The sequence below is a fragment of the Canis aureus genome, chromosome 12, assembly GCF_053574225.1.
Source record: "Canis aureus isolate CA01 chromosome 12, VMU_Caureus_v.1.0, whole genome shotgun sequence".
NCBI lineage: Eukaryota > Metazoa > Chordata > Mammalia > Carnivora > Canidae > Canis > Canis aureus.
This window is the reverse complement of record NC_135622.1, coordinates 66211507-66226748: the sequence shown is the minus strand read 5'-3', so window position 1 is coordinate 66226748 and position 15242 is coordinate 66211507. Positions and strand designations below refer to the sequence as shown.

General features: G+C 45.2%; 1 long non-coding RNA gene across 1 annotated transcript; it reads left to right on the top strand.

Annotated features, from left to right (window-relative positions):
• The first annotated feature begins 842 nt into the window (after positions 1-842).
• LOC144324748 (uncharacterized) lies at positions 843-2856 on the top strand. The gene is made up of 3 exons (XR_013390177.1): positions 843-960; positions 2419-2570; positions 2801-2856. It is a non-coding gene; the product is annotated as an uncharacterized LOC144324748 (long non-coding RNA).
• Positions 2857-15242: the final 12386 nt, after the last annotated feature.

The window sequence follows — 15242 nt, the reverse complement described above, 5'->3', positions numbered from 1 at the left end:
TAAGAATAAGGCAACAGTTAATTAAACTATTCTTAAAATGTCTTCACACTTGGAGCCTGATTCATTTAAGTCAATTTTCAAAATAAATCTTATTTTTAGGAAAAAAACAAAGATATATAGGGAAATTGAGAAGATAGTACAGAGCATTCGCATGCACTTGCACTCAATTTCTCCAATTAATGATATCTTATATTAGTACGGTACAAATGTTAGCTAATGAATCAATATTAAAATAGTCGCATTAACCAAAGACCATACTTTATTCAGATTTCCTTAGTTTTTGCTAAGTTACCATCCCTCATATCACATTCCATTTGTCCTCCTGTTTTCTTAGGCTCCTCTGGATTGTGACAGTCTTTCAGCCTTTCCTTTTTGTTGCACTGGAACACTTTGAGAAGTAGAGTATTTTGTAAAATTTCCCTCAGTTGGGACATGTCTGTTGTTTATCTCATGATTGAATTGTTTTTGTGGATTTTATGCAGAGATATACTGCCATTTTTATTATATCATATAAAGGATAGATACTATCAACATGATTTATCAGTTTTGGTATCGATCTGATCATCTTGCTGAGGTAGTGTTTGTCATCTTTCTCCATAGTTAAGTGATTCTTTTCATTATTATTAATTATTGTTATTATCATCATCATGTTATTTTGTTTTTCATAATATATTTTGTAGAAGGAAGTTACTATGTGTATTCCACACGTAAGAGTGGGAAGCTATGCTCATCAACATGAGAGTGGAATATCTGCACAAATTGTTTGAAATTCTTCTACAAGGGAGATTTCTCTTCCTTGTGGGTTTCTTTTTTTTGTTTCTTTTTCAAAGGTGTTATTTATTTATTTGAGAGAGAGAAGAGAGAAAAAGCATGACTGAGAGAAGCAGAGGGAGAGGGAGAAGCAGGTTCCCTGCTGAAAACGGAGCCTTCCTTGCGACCTGGATCATGATCTGACTTAAGGTAGAAGCTTAACTGACTGAGCCACCCCGGTGCCACTCTTTCTTTCTTTCTTTTTTTTTAAATAATAAATTTATTTTTTATTGGTGTTCAGTTTGCCAAATCAGAATAACACCCAGTGCTCATCCCATCTAGTGACCCCTCAGTGCCCGTCACCCATTCACCCTCAACCCTGCCCTCCTCCCCTCAATCACCACTAGTTCATTTCCAAGAGTTAGGAGTCTTTATGTTCTGCCTCCCTTTCTGATATTTCCCACACATTTCTTCTCTATTCCCTTATATTCCCTTTAAGTATTACCTATATTCCCCAAATGAATGAGAACATACAATGTTTGTCCTTCTCCGATTGTCCTACTTCACTCAGCATAATACCTTCCAGTTCCATCCACCTTGAAGCAAATGGTGGGTATTTGTTGTTTCTAATGGCTGAGTAAGGCCCACCTTTTCTCTCTCTTCATCTTCTGAGTCTCCTATGATATGAATGTTATTGTTTTAATAAGTGGCTGACTTCCCTACGTCTGCCTCTGTGGTCCATAACCTTTCTTGTTTTGAAGGCTTCCAGTTGGGACTGCATCTCAGTTATAGCATTTTTAACGTTGGACTGACTTGATTTTAGCTCTTTTATTTCTACAGTAAGAGATTCTCTAGTTTGCTTCTGTGCTCAGTTTCCAGCCCAGCTGCTATCTTTATAATCATTGTTTTAAACCGTAGTTAGACATAATATATGTTTATTGATGAACTTCCTGGCTGTGAGTACTACCTCATGTTATTTTATGGAGGAGAATTTCTCCATCTCATTATTTTTTCCAGAAAAAAAGAAGGAAGAAAAAGAAAAACCACGAAAAACAATAACAACTGCCCTCCAAAAAAACCCACCAGATTATTTTGGCCTGCTTGTTAAAAGATTCTAAATCCCAAAATATGAAACACAATTAAACTACCATAAAAGTAAAAATAAGAAATATATAAGGTACATACATTAAATTAAAATAAGGCAATTAATAAAAAAGAATCAAAGAAAATAATTAAAAATAGAGCACAAAGTACAAGGGAATCTAGACCCTACTTTCCAGGCAGAGCTGAAGCTTTGCAGCCTCTGTGGTCTGGCAACTTGGTGGCAGCGAATGGTCTGTGTGGGGTCTGGGGATGGGCCTTGGCGCTGATTGTCAGGTGCACATCTGCCTGGGAATTGCACCTGTGGGGGTCAGAGTCGGGGTGAGCGTCAGCGCCTCTGGGCTCCAGCGGGCGGCACTGTGCTGCTCCCTGATTCCTGGCCCTGATGGTGGGATGCCGGTGGGGACGCTGGGTCCTCTGGCTCTGGGGCTGAGCATCCCACCCCCCAGTCTGCTGGGGCCACCACAGAAGAACCCCAAAGCCCCCGGGTCTCCGCGGCTTCTCTCAGAACCCTGCGTTCACTCTACCTGCACCCAAGCTTCTTTTGGTTTTCTTTTTTTATCTCAGACTGTTGTGCCCAAGATTGTGAATCTGTGAATCTGAGAAATCACAAATCACCGAGAAGCCAACACCAATGCAAACACATGAGGGTTTATTTACAAGCTCGAGCTTGTGTCCAAGTATACCCAACACAGTGGAGCGGGGACTTGGACCCCGAGGTGGGTTTTAGCTTATTTTTAAGAGTTGGTCTCGGGGAACTCCTGAAGGGTGGAGTAATTCCTCAAGTTCTGTTTACATTTTGATATGGGGCCTTCAAGGGCATTGAGATCTGTTCTAATAGGGGATTCCTGCCCTTGGACTGGGCTCAGTTTTTATTCTATTGTGGGGCTTGCTGTGTCCTGACAGTGAGCATTCAGGAAGGAAATGATGGATGTGACTCCCTTCTCAGGTGCATCACAGAGAATAAATAAGGAGACTGAACAAAAAGAGCACAAGACATTGGGGACTCTGTCCATATCAGAAGGGACTCCTCAGAACCACAGGGTAAGTGAATGGGTAGAATGGATTGTAGGGTCAAAGGAGGTGAGGCAGTTGGTGGTTAGGCTTAGGTTAGATGTTAGGTGTTTGTGATTAACCTTATGGTAACGGATTAGAGGTTAGGGTGAGGGATAAGTGTAAGGGTCAGTGGTTAGGAGTTAGGATGGGGGTTAGGGATTAGGGAATGAGGTTAGGGTTAGTGACAGTATTTAGAGTTAGGGTTAGGGTTATGCTTTAGGGTTTAGGGCAGGAGGTTAGGAGGTGGGTTTAGGGTTATGGTTACAGTTAGGGTTGGGCTTAGGTTTGCAGTTAGGGTGAGGTGTTAGGGTGTGAGTTAGGGTTAGGGGTAAGGGTTAGGGGTTAGGGTAAAATTTAGGGCTAGGTTTAGGGTTAGGGCGAGGGTTAGGTATAGGATAGGGGTTAGGGCTAGGGATAGGATTAGTATTTATTTAGGGTTTAGGGTCAGGTCAGGGTCAGGGTCAGGGTACGGTTTTGGAAAAGGGTAAGAGATAGGTATAGGGAGTGGTTTAGGAGTTAGTTTTAGGGTACAGGTTAGAGTAAAGTTTGGGGTATGAGATAGGATTAGTATTAGAGGGTTAGGGTTAGGGTACAGGTTAAGGTTAGGAATAGGATTTGAGTACATTAAGTTAAGGTTAGGGTTAGAGGTTAGGGTTAGATTTAAGGTAGGGGTCAGGGTTAAGGGTTTAGAATAGGTTTAGGATATAGGGTGAGGGTTGGCATGAAGGTTCCGTGAATGTGTTTTGGTCTTGGTGTTTGTGTTTGGTTTTCGATTAGTGATGGTTCTTGTTTAAGGGTCAGGTTAACATTAAGATTAAGTGTAGGATTAGACTTATGTCTGTGTATGGTTAGAGTTTGGGTCTTGGAATGTGCCTGCACTGGGACTCCTAGCATCTTGGGCAGTTTAGTTTTATGCACTCTATTTAGGTTTTGGGTTCAAAGATAGCCTGACTCTCCACCAAGTCAGTGGCCTCCCCAGAGAATCAAAATCCTGGCTTCTGCTGGGGTGAGAATAGACATGGCAGGTTTCTCCCGAGCTGAGCTAAGGAGGGGATTTGTGGCTCTAAAGACTCTTTATTTGGATTTTCAGTTGGCTTTCTGATTTTATCTCTTGTGTGCACATGTTTTCTCTATACTACCAATTATTATTTTAAAGTTTTACTTGAATTCCTGTTTGTAAACACAGTATGATATAGTTTCAGGTTTACCACATAGTGGTTAGACCCCTGGATACAACGCCTGGTACTGGTCACAGGTGCCCTCCACTATCCCCATCCCCTGATTCACCATCCTCCCCACCTTCCCCTGGTATTTATTAGTTTATTCTCTGTGGTTAAGAGTGTGTATCTTGGTTTGCTTCTCTCATGCCTCCTCCACCCCTTTGCCAGTTTGTTTGGTTTCTCAAAATTCACATGTGAATGCAATTGTATGGTATTTGGTATCTGTCTTTCTCTGACTGAGTTCATTTGGCATAAATCCTTTCCACTCCTTCCACGTCACCGTAAATGGATTCATTTCATCCCTTCTGGTGACCGAGTGATGTCGCAGTGTGTATATTTACCACACCTTTCTGCCCATTCATCAGTCGATGGACATCTGGGCTGTATCCACAGTCTGGCTGTTGTTGATAATGCTGCTACAAACAGTGGGCTGCGTGTCCTTCCTCGAATCTACTAAAGTATTTCTCTATCCTCGGGATAAATACCTAGCTGTGAAATTTTGGAATCGTAGGGTAGCTCTATTTTTAACTTCTTTTTTAAAATTTTTTTATGATAGTCACAGAGAGAGAGACAGAGACACAGGCAGAGGGAGAAGCAGGCTCCATGCCCTGGAGCCCAAAGTGGGATTCAATCCCGGGTCTCCAGGTTCACACCCTGGGCCAAAGACAGGTACCAAACCACTGCAACACCCAGGGATCCAATTTTTTTTAACTTCTCTAGGACCCTCCACACTGTTTTCCACAGTGGCTAAATTGTTCGCATGCCCACCAGGAATGTAAGGAGGCTACCCTTTCTCCAAAGCCTCACCAACACCTGTTGTTTCTTGTGTTGTTAATTTTAGCCATTATGACGGCTCTCAGCTGACATATCATTGTGGTTTTGGTTTGCATTTCCCTGATGATGGGTGACGCTTTGTGTCTTTCCGTGAGTCTGGTGGCCATCTGGCTGTCTTGTCGGAGACAAAGTCCATTCATTTTTCTGCCCATCTCCAGTTGCATAATTTGTTTTTAGGATCTTGAGATTTATGTTTCCTTTATGTGTTTTGCATACTAACTCTTTATTAGATGTGTTGTTTACCAATATCTCCTTTCATTTTGTATGTTGCCTTTTAGCTTTGGTTGTTTCCTTCACTTTGCAGAAGCTTTTCAATTTGATGAAGTCCCAGTAGCATTTTTGCTTTTGTTCCCTCACCTCAGTGGCATATCTAGAAAGAAAAATCAGTGGCCAATGTCAAAGACGTTGCTGCCTATCTTTTCTTCTTTGATTGGTTTCAGGTCTCACATTTAGGTCTTTCATCCATTTTGAATTTATTTTTTATATATATGGTGTAAGAATGTGGTCCAGTTTCATTCTTCTGCATGTGGCTGCCTGGTTTTCCCAACACCATTTATTCTTATCCTGGGGTCAGGGTTAGGGTTTGTTGAAGAGACTGTCTTTCTGCCATTGGTATTCCTTCCTGCCTTGTTATCCTTTATGGGTCATAGATACAGGTTTGTATCTTGTTTTGGCTTTCCATTCTGTTCTATTGATCTAAGCGTCTCCTGTTGGGAGAACCCTGATTGCTGATTCAATTTCTTTGCTGGTTATCTGTCTGTTCAAATTTCTTATTTCTTCATTTTTAATTTTTGCTATGTTATATATTTCTAGGAATTGATCTATTTCTTCCAGGTTCTAGGTTGCTGGCATATAATTTTTCATCATATTCTCTTATAATCGTTTGTATTTCTCTAGTGTTGTTTTTTATTTCTCTTTTCTCATCTGATTTTATTTGGGTCCTTTCTCAACTTTTTATCTTTTTTTTTAAAATATTTTATTTATGTATTCATGAGAGACACAAAATGCAAAGGTATAGGCAGAGGGAAAATGAGGCTCCATGCGGGGAGTCTGATGTGGGACTTGAACACCTAGGACCCCGGGATCATGACCTGAGCCAAACACATGCTCAACCACTGAGGCACCCAGGTGCCTTGCTGATTCAATTCCTTTGCTAGTAATGGGTCTGTTCACATTTTCTATATCTTCCTATTTCAGTTTTGCTCATTTGCACATTTCTAGGGATTTGTCCATTTCTTCCAGGTCTCCCAGTTTGTTAGCGTATAATCTTTCATAGTATCCCCTTATAATTGTCTTATTTTTCTGGTGTTGATTCTGATCTCTCTTCTCTCATTTGTGATTTTATTTATTTAGGTCTTTTCTCTTTTCTCGTCATAAGGCTGGCTAGGGCTTGATCCATTTTATTACTTATTTTAAAGAACTAGCTCTTAGTTCTGTTATTCCATTCTACTGTTTTGTTGTTTCTGTATTGTTTATTTCTGCTCTGATCTTAATTTTTTCCCTTCTTTTGTAGGCTTTAGTCTTTGTTTGCTATTCCTTTTTCAGCTCCTTCAGGTGTAGGGTTAGGTTGTGTATTGGAGACTTCTTGTTTCTTGAGGTAGGATTGTATTGCTATGTACTTCCCTCTTAGGACTGCCTTTGCTACATCCCAGAGGTTTGGAGAAACATGTTTTCATTTTCAGTTGTTTTAAATTTCCTCTTTAATTTTCTGGTTGCTCCATTCATTCTCTAGTAGGATGATCATAAACTCCACGTATTTTTGGTCTGTCCAATTTTTTTCTTACTGTCAACTTCCAGTTTCATAGCGCCTTGGTCTGAAAATGAACAGGGTGTGAAATCAACATTCTTGTACCTGTTGTACCTGTTGAGGGCTGATTTGTGGGCCCTGATAGGATCTGTTCTGGAGAATGTCCCATATGCAATTGAACAGAATGTTTATTCTCCTTTTGGAACTAATATTCTAACTATATCTGTTGAGTCCCTGTTGCCCAGTGTGTCAAGGCTATTGTTCCCTTGTTGATTTTCTGCATAGACGATCGGTCCATTGCCATAAGTGGGTGTTGGAATCCTCTGTCAGTGTATTATTATCAGTGATTTCCTGTACGTTGGTTGTTAATCAGTTTCTATATTTAGGTACTCATGTTGGCAGCATAAATAGTTAGTTGTTTGATCTTGATAGTCTTTTTAATTATGAAATAAAGCTCTTCTTCATCTCTTCTTACAATATTTGTTGTTTCTTTTTGAGATTTAAATATATTATTTATTTATTTTTGAGAGATACACAGAGAAGCAGAGGCAGAAACATAGGCAGAGGGAGAGGCAGGCTCCCCTAAGGGAGTCCGATGTGGGACTCGATCCTGGGATCCCAGGATCACACCCTGAGCCGAAGGCAGATGCTCAACAACTGAGCCACCAGGTGTCCCCCAGGGTTTGGTTTCAAATCTCGTTTGTCTGATATAAGTATGGGTCCTCCAGCTTTCTTTTGATATCCATTAGCGTGGTAGATGTTTTTCCCTCCCCTGACTATCAATCTGCTGGTGTCTATAGGTCTAAGGTGAGCATCTTGTAGGCAGCATACAGATGGATCTTGTTTTTTTAATAATGATTTTATTTATCACAGAGAGAGAGAGAGGCCGAAAATTAGGGAGAGAGAGAAGCAGACTCCCCACCAGGAGCCCAATATGGGACATAATCCCAGACTCCAGGATCACAGCCTGAGCAAAGGCAGATGCTCAACCCCTTGAACCACCCAGGTATCCCGGATCCTGTGTTTTAAGCCACTCTGATACCCTATATCTTTTGATTGGAAAATTTAGTCTATCAGCATTAAGAGTGATTATTCACAGATATGAACTTTGTTCCTTTGTGTTACCAGAAGAGTTGGTGTTTCTGGTGACGTTCTCTTGTCCTTTCTAGTCTTTATTGTTTTGGTCTCTTTTTTCCCCCCACTAGAAGAGTCCCTCTTAATCCCTTACTGGACTGGTTAAGTGGTCATGAATTCCTTGATATGTTGACTGTCCAGAAAATCTTTCTCTCTCCTTCTCTCCTGAATGACACCCTTGCTGAAGCAAGAATTCATACAAATTGGACTCCAATAAAAAGGAATTTAAAAACATAAAATAAATTTTTGGTCTTATGATTGAGAAAAATGGCATTTAGGAGGAAAACCAGAAGCTAAGAGAGAGGAGGACAGATTTCACCATCCATAGCCATCACAGGGACACGGTGTCCTTTCCATGAAGGGGCCTCCCCTCCGTAGGATTCTTCCTGCACCTCTGTGCTCCTTGTTGGAAACCAGCAGGCACATCTCTGTATCTCTAGCACCTCTGCAGTCATGGTTTATTGCATCTTCCATGTATCCTACTGGTGACAACAGCGTCGTGTATGTAACCATCTAGCTCCTGTTAGACAACATTGGGGGGATTCCGACTTCTGTTGGTTTGGGGTGTGTGTGTGTCTATCACATGTAGCTATCACGTGCAGGTATCTGATCCTCTGGCTGGGTCACCCAAATGCCGAAATGGTTGGCACAACATCATTTCTGGTGCTGGCGCTGGGCAGATAGCTGGGCTCTCCTTGCCGACTCGGGGCTCGCTCCTGCAGTGACTTCCCACTGGAGGGTCAGCTGAGCTGGAAGGTCCAACTCGGCCAAATTCCCATGTCCTCAGGGGGTCCCGCTGAGCACCTGCTGTTTCTCTTCTCCCAGATGCCTCTCCAGCAGGGAGCCAGACCTCAGCGCCGCCCTGCGGGGAGATCCTGAGGAGCTGGCTGCCCATGGCGGGGAGCCCTGTTGCTGCCTGTGTATGGGAGTCGAGTTGGGGTCTGGTCTGGGGTTCTCAGTCCCCTGTGCTGCCTGGCCTTCTGGCGAGCCCCATGCTCACCCAGGCCCTACTCACTAGGGTGAGGAGGGTGCCCTCTACACACTGGTGTGAGAGATCCAGCACCACAAGCTGTGCACAGTGAGTCCACCTGGTGAGGGTGGCCCAGGTTCGTGAGCTGCAAGTGTGGGACCCAGGAAAGTTAACAAAAATCCCCTACCCCTGGACAAGCAGAGCAGGACTGATTCCATTTTGTGCTACACCCACCTCCTCCCCTATGACCCCCACATGAGCTGCTTATTGCTTAAGGCGCTGCCCCACCCTAGTCAGGCCGCTAGGCACACCCTAATCGGAAATCGGCTCATAACAACGTAACCCTGCTTTGTACCCCCCAAAACTGTGCGACGATTCTGACCAAAGTAATAGGCCAGCTCAAGTGGATACTATAGGGTAAGGTGTAATTCAAACGGCCACCTGCGTGTGGACCATCATGACTGTCCAACTTTCTGAATATCCCATGGGCCACTGGCCCCTATAAAGCTGCTATGCCTCTTAGTCTCGGGATCCACGTCCCTGCTCCGCTGTGTTTGGTGAAATTACACCCAAGCTCCAGCTTGTAAAGAAACCCTCGGGAGTTTCCATCGGTGTGGGCTCCTTGGTGGTTTCCCTGATTTACAATCTTGGGCACAACACCAGGGCCTGGTGTCCTGACATCCCTTCCGGGGCCACGCTGACCGCCCCACAGGCCCTTTGTGCCCCAGGCACACAGGCATGGGGATGCGAGGATGGGAGGAAGTGCCCCGGAACTCGGCCATCCTTGGCCCTCAGGACAGAGGGGGCACAGACCTCCCAGGTTGCTGTGCACAGACCCTGGTGACCTGAAGCTCCCTGGCTGTCACTCTGTCCCAGCCCCACCTGGCCCGGGGGACACAGCCTGAGTCTAAGTAAAGTCTGTGGGGTCCTGACGTCTGGCTGCCCCTGGAAGGCACGTGGGGACGTCAGCTGTGTGTACCTGGTGGCGCCCCTGCAGGGGCTGTTTGGGGCCTGGATGGTGCCCCCTCCTCCTCTCTGGGTGTCTCTTCACGCCCCATGCATAGAGTTCTGGGATACACAGAAACGGGCTGGCTGTGCATTTTTTCACAACACTTTATTGACTTTTTACAGCAAAGCGGCTCAGAGCCTAATGCGCGCCTTCCCCTGGGGAGGGAGACCTTTCTGTCCTTTAGGGGAGGGCAATAATCACACGGTGTGGAGAGGCGGGTGCTAGAGTCCACATTGTGGGAACATGTGTGGACTCCGGGTGGGGGCGTGTGTCCTGAGATTTCATCCTGAGTGACTGTTCTGAGGACAGCAGAGATGACCTGGACCTGCAGCTCATGGGCTTCTGTACTGGGGCCCTGCAGGGCAGCTGGACACCTGCCTTGGGCCCTCTGGGGCCCCAATACCTGGAAGAGCCTGCCTCCTGGTGTGGGGTTGGGTGAGGCCAACCGGCCTATCCATCCTTTCCCTACCCTGGGGTGTCCCGGGATCCCCCAGTCTGCCCTAGGTTATTGACCTGGATCTGTGGGGCATGCCCAGGGCCCAGGAGGCCACATCCACTTGTGAGAGGGCTCGCTCAGCCTGGGGCCAGAATCCAGGCCTGGCCAGGACCATGGAGGCCTGGATCCCATTAGTCTTTTTGTTGGGCCTGGGAGGGGCTCAATTCAACCTAGTCCCCACAGAGCACAGAGCCAGGTCAGCCCAGGTCCCTCTGGGTTAGGGGCTGGTGTCCTGTGCAGGGTGTGCTGCCCTCCAGGACAGACAGTGGGCGGAGGCAGGGCCCAATGTATCCTCTGCACCACTCACCTACACCCAGCCTTTCGGGGATCTCTGCCTTCCCTCCTCCCTGCAACCTCTGGGTTCTCTATGGGACAATCAGGCTTCTGATGGGAGCAGGGTATCCAGAAAACCCCAGGGAGGCTGAGCATGTCCCACAGGGGGCAGCTGCACTGGGTCCTTGCTGGGGGCCGATGGTGTGGGGGTGGATGTTGTGGGGTAGGGATATGATGTTGGTGGTATATTAAGAAGGTACAAATATTAGCCTTGAATCAATATTAAAATATTCTCATTAACCAAAGACCATACTTTATTCAGATTTCCTTAGTTTTTGCTAAGTTACCATCCCTCATATCCCATTCCATTTGTCCTCATGTTTTCTTAGGCTCCTCTGGATTGTGACAGTCTTTCTGCCTTTCCTTATTGTCGTTGAACTGGAACACTTTGAGAAGTAGAGTATTTTGTAAAATTTACCTCAGTTGGGAAATGTCTGTTATCTCATGATTAAACTCTTTTTGTGGGTTATATAAAGAGATATACTGCCATTTTAATTATATAAAGGATAGATATTATCAACATGATTTATCAGTCTTGGTATCAATCTGATCATCTTGCTGAGGTAGTGTTTGTCAGCTTTCTCCGTAGTAAAGTGATTATTATTATTATTATTATTATATTATCATTTTTATATACACATTTTCATATTCTATTTTGTAGAAGGAAGTTACTATGTGTATTCCATACATATGAGTGGGAGGCTATGCTAATCAACTTGAGAGTGGAATGTCTGTACAACTTCTTTGAAATTCTTCTACATGGGAGATTTCTCTTCCTTCTGGGTTTGTTTGTTTCTTTTTAAAGATGTCATTTATTTATTTGAAAGAGAGAGGAGAGAAAAACCAAGAGCGAGAGGGGCAGATGTAGAGGGAGAAGCAGGTTCCCTGCAAACAGGGAGCCTGCCTTGGGAATTGGATCATGATCTGAGCCTAAGACAATAGCTTATGTGACTGAGCCACCCAGATGCCACTTTTTCTTTCTTTTTCTTTTTTTAGTAATAAATTTACTTTTATTGGTATTCAATTTGCCCACATACAGAATAACACCCAGTGCTCAGCCCGTCAGTATACGTCACACATTCACCCCCACCCCCACCCTCCTCCCCTTCCATTACCCCTAGTTCATTTCCCAGAGTTAGGAGTCTTTATGTTCTGTCTCCCTTTCTGATATTTCCCACACATTTCTTCTCACTTCCCTTATATTCCCTTCACTATCATCTATATTCCCCAAATGAATGAGAACATACAATGTTTCTCCTTATCCGATTGACTTACTTCACTCAGCGAAATACCTTCCAGTTCCATCCACTTTGAAGCAAATGGTGGGTATTTGCTGTTTCTAATGTCTGAGAAAGGCCCACCTATTCTCTCTCTTCATCTTCTGAGTCTCCTATGGTATGAATGTTATTGTTTTAATAAGTGGATGACTTCCCTACATCTGTCTCTGTGGTCCATAACCATTCTTGTTTTGAAGGATTCCACTTGGGACTGCATCTCAGTTATACCATTTTTAACATTGGCCTGACTAGATTTTAGTTCTTTTATTTCTACAGTAAAGGTTTCTCTAGTTTTCTTCTGTGCTCTTTTTCTAGCCCAGCTGTTGTCTTTATAATCATTGTTTTAAACTGTATTTAGACATCATATATATGTATTGATGAACTTCCTGGCTGTGAGTAGACCTCATGTTATTTTATGGAGGTGATTTTCTCCATCTCATTATATTTTCCAGAAAAGAAAGAAGGAAGAAAAAGAAAAAACAAGAAAAACAATAACAACTGCCCTCCCCCCCAAAAAACAAAACAAAACAAAATAAAACCCAGATTATTATGGCCTGCTTGTTAAAAGATTCTAAATCCCAAAATAGAAACAATTAAAGTGATCCCTGGGTGACGCAGCGGTTTAGTGCCTGCCTTTGGCCCAGGGCATGATCCTGTAGACTCTGGATCAAATCCCACGTCGGGGTCCCAGTGCATGGAGCCTGCTTCTCCCTCTGCCTGTGTCTCTGCCTCTCTCTCTCTCTCTCTTTCTCTCTGTTTGTGACTATCATAAATAAATTGAAAAAAATTTAAAAAAAGAATCACAATTAAAGTACTATGAAAGCAAAAATAAGAAATATATAAGGTACATACATAGAAATTAAAATAAGGAAATTAATAAAAAAGAATCAAAGAAAATAAATGAAAAAAGAGCACAAAGTACAAAGGAATCTAGACCTTAATTTCCAGGCAGAGCTTAAGCTCTGCAGCCACTGTGGTCCAACAACTTGGTGGCAGCGAATGCTCTGTGTGGGGTCTGGGGATGGGCCATGGCGCTGATTGTCAGGTGCACATCTGCCTGGGAGATGCACCTGCGGGGGTCAGAGGCGGGGTGGGCATCAGCGCCTCTGGGCTCAGCGGGCTGCGCTGCCCTGTTCCTGAGACCTGGCCCTGATAGGCGGGATGCGGGTGGGGTCTCTGGGTCCTCTGGCTCTGGGGCAGAGCATCCCCCACCCCAGTCTGCTGGGGCCTCCACAGAAGAGCTGCCAAGCCCCCAGGTCTCCGCGGCTTCTCTCAGAACCCTGAGTTCACTCTACCTGTGTCCGAGCTTCTTTTGGTTTTGTTTTTTTATCTCAGACTGTTATGCCCAAGATTGCTAATCCGAGAAACCACCGAGAAGCTGACACCAAGGCAAACACATGAGAGTTTATTTACAAGCTTGAGCTTGTGTCCAAGTATACCCGACAGAGCAGAGCAGGGACTTGGACCCTGAGGTGGGTTTTAGCTTAGTTTTAAGAGTTGGTCTCGGGGTACTCCCGAAGGGCTGGAGCAATTCCTCAAGTTCTTTTTTTTTTTAAACTACTTTTTTTTTTAAAGATTTTATTTTTTTTATGATAGTCACAGAGAGAGAGAGAGAGAGAGGCAGAGACACAGGCAGAGGGAGAAGCAGGCTCCATGCACCTGGATACCGATGTGGGATTCAATCCTGGGTCTCCAGGATCGCGCCCTGGGCCAAAGGCAGGCGCCAAACCGCTGTGCCACCCAGGGATCCCCCTCAAGTTCTGTTTACATTTTGATATGGGGCCTTAAAAGGCATTGAGATCTATTCTCATTCTAATAGGGGCTTCCTGCACTTGGCCTGGGCTCAGTTTTTATTCTATTGTGGGGCTTTCCAGGGTATTAAGCTGTAAACTTTTGTTATTTTCCTGTAACTGAAGTAATGTAAATTTCAGCTCTTCTTCACAGGGGCCTGGGATGGCTGGACTTGTGGAATGCTGAACTTACAGTGGAAAGGCCTTCATTTTCTCGGCCTCCTTGTGTCCCTTCCCATCCTATCTAGCTCCTTCCCCCTTCCCCAGAGCTCCTAAGAGAGCAATTGTTAATGATCTCAGCCTGGCAGCTTGTGTTGGGGGACAGGCCCAGGGATTTGGGATCAGGAAGACCTGGGGCTCGGGCGTCCCAGCTGTGCAGCGGGATTTGATGCTGCAACTCTTATTCCCTAAGGCTATCTTGACAACTGACTTTGTACATAGAAAAGCTGTCCTTTCTCTTTATAAGACGAAGAGCGAGTCAAAGTGTTTTTTTCTCTGCCCATCTGATTGCTCAGATTCCCAGGATAGATGTGGGCCCGCATCCACCCTGACAGGAACACCTGGGCCACTTCAGGACCTGCAGGGAGGCTGCAGGAAGCTGTGGTGCTGCGTCCACTCTGGCAGGAGCTCCCGGGCCACTCAGGACATAATTTGAGTCTTCTGGAAGGTGGGGGCCGCATCCATGGTGTCAGGAGCCCTGGCTTCCTCAGAATCCACAGTGAGGCTATGGGAGGACTGGGGGCCACGCCCAAACAACAGGACGCTGACGTCCTCAGGACCCCCGGTGTAGACTTCGGGAAATATGGGGATGCTTCCATGCAGACAGAACACCCCAGCCTTGTCAGGGCCTGTGGTGAGGCGTAAGAAAAATGTGGGTGCCGAATCCAAACTGACAGGAGTCTCCAGCCTCTTTAGGATCAGCACTTTGGCTTCAGGACATATGGGGCTGCGTCTATGCTGACAGGAGCCCACAGCCCCCTCAGGACCCGCAGTGAGTTTTCTGGGGGCCATGGGGCCATGTACAGGCTGACAGGAGCCCTTGGCCTCCTGAGGACCTGCTGTGAGGCTTCCAGAGGATGTGAGGCATAGTCCACAGTGACAGGAGACCCGTGTCCTCAGGACCTGCTGACTATGACCCAAGAACACGTGGGGCCACATCCACACTCACAGGATCCTGGCTTCCTCAGGACCCCCTGGAGGACTCTGGAGGTGCCGTTGGGGGCCACGTCCACATCAGAAGGGACTACTCAGAACCACAGGGTAAGTGAATGGGTAGAATGAATGGTAGGGTCAGGGGAGGGGAGGCAGTTGGTGGTTAAGTTAGGTTAGATGTTAGGGTTTAGTGATTATGCTTATGGTTACAGATTAGAGGATAGCATGAGGGATAAGGGTAAGGGTCAGTGGTTAGGAGTTAGGCTGGGGGTTAGGGATTAGGGAAAGGGGTTAGGGTTAGTGTTAAGGACAGGATTTAGAGTTAGGGTTAGGGTTTAGGCTTAGGGATTAGGGCAGGATGTTAGGAGTTGGG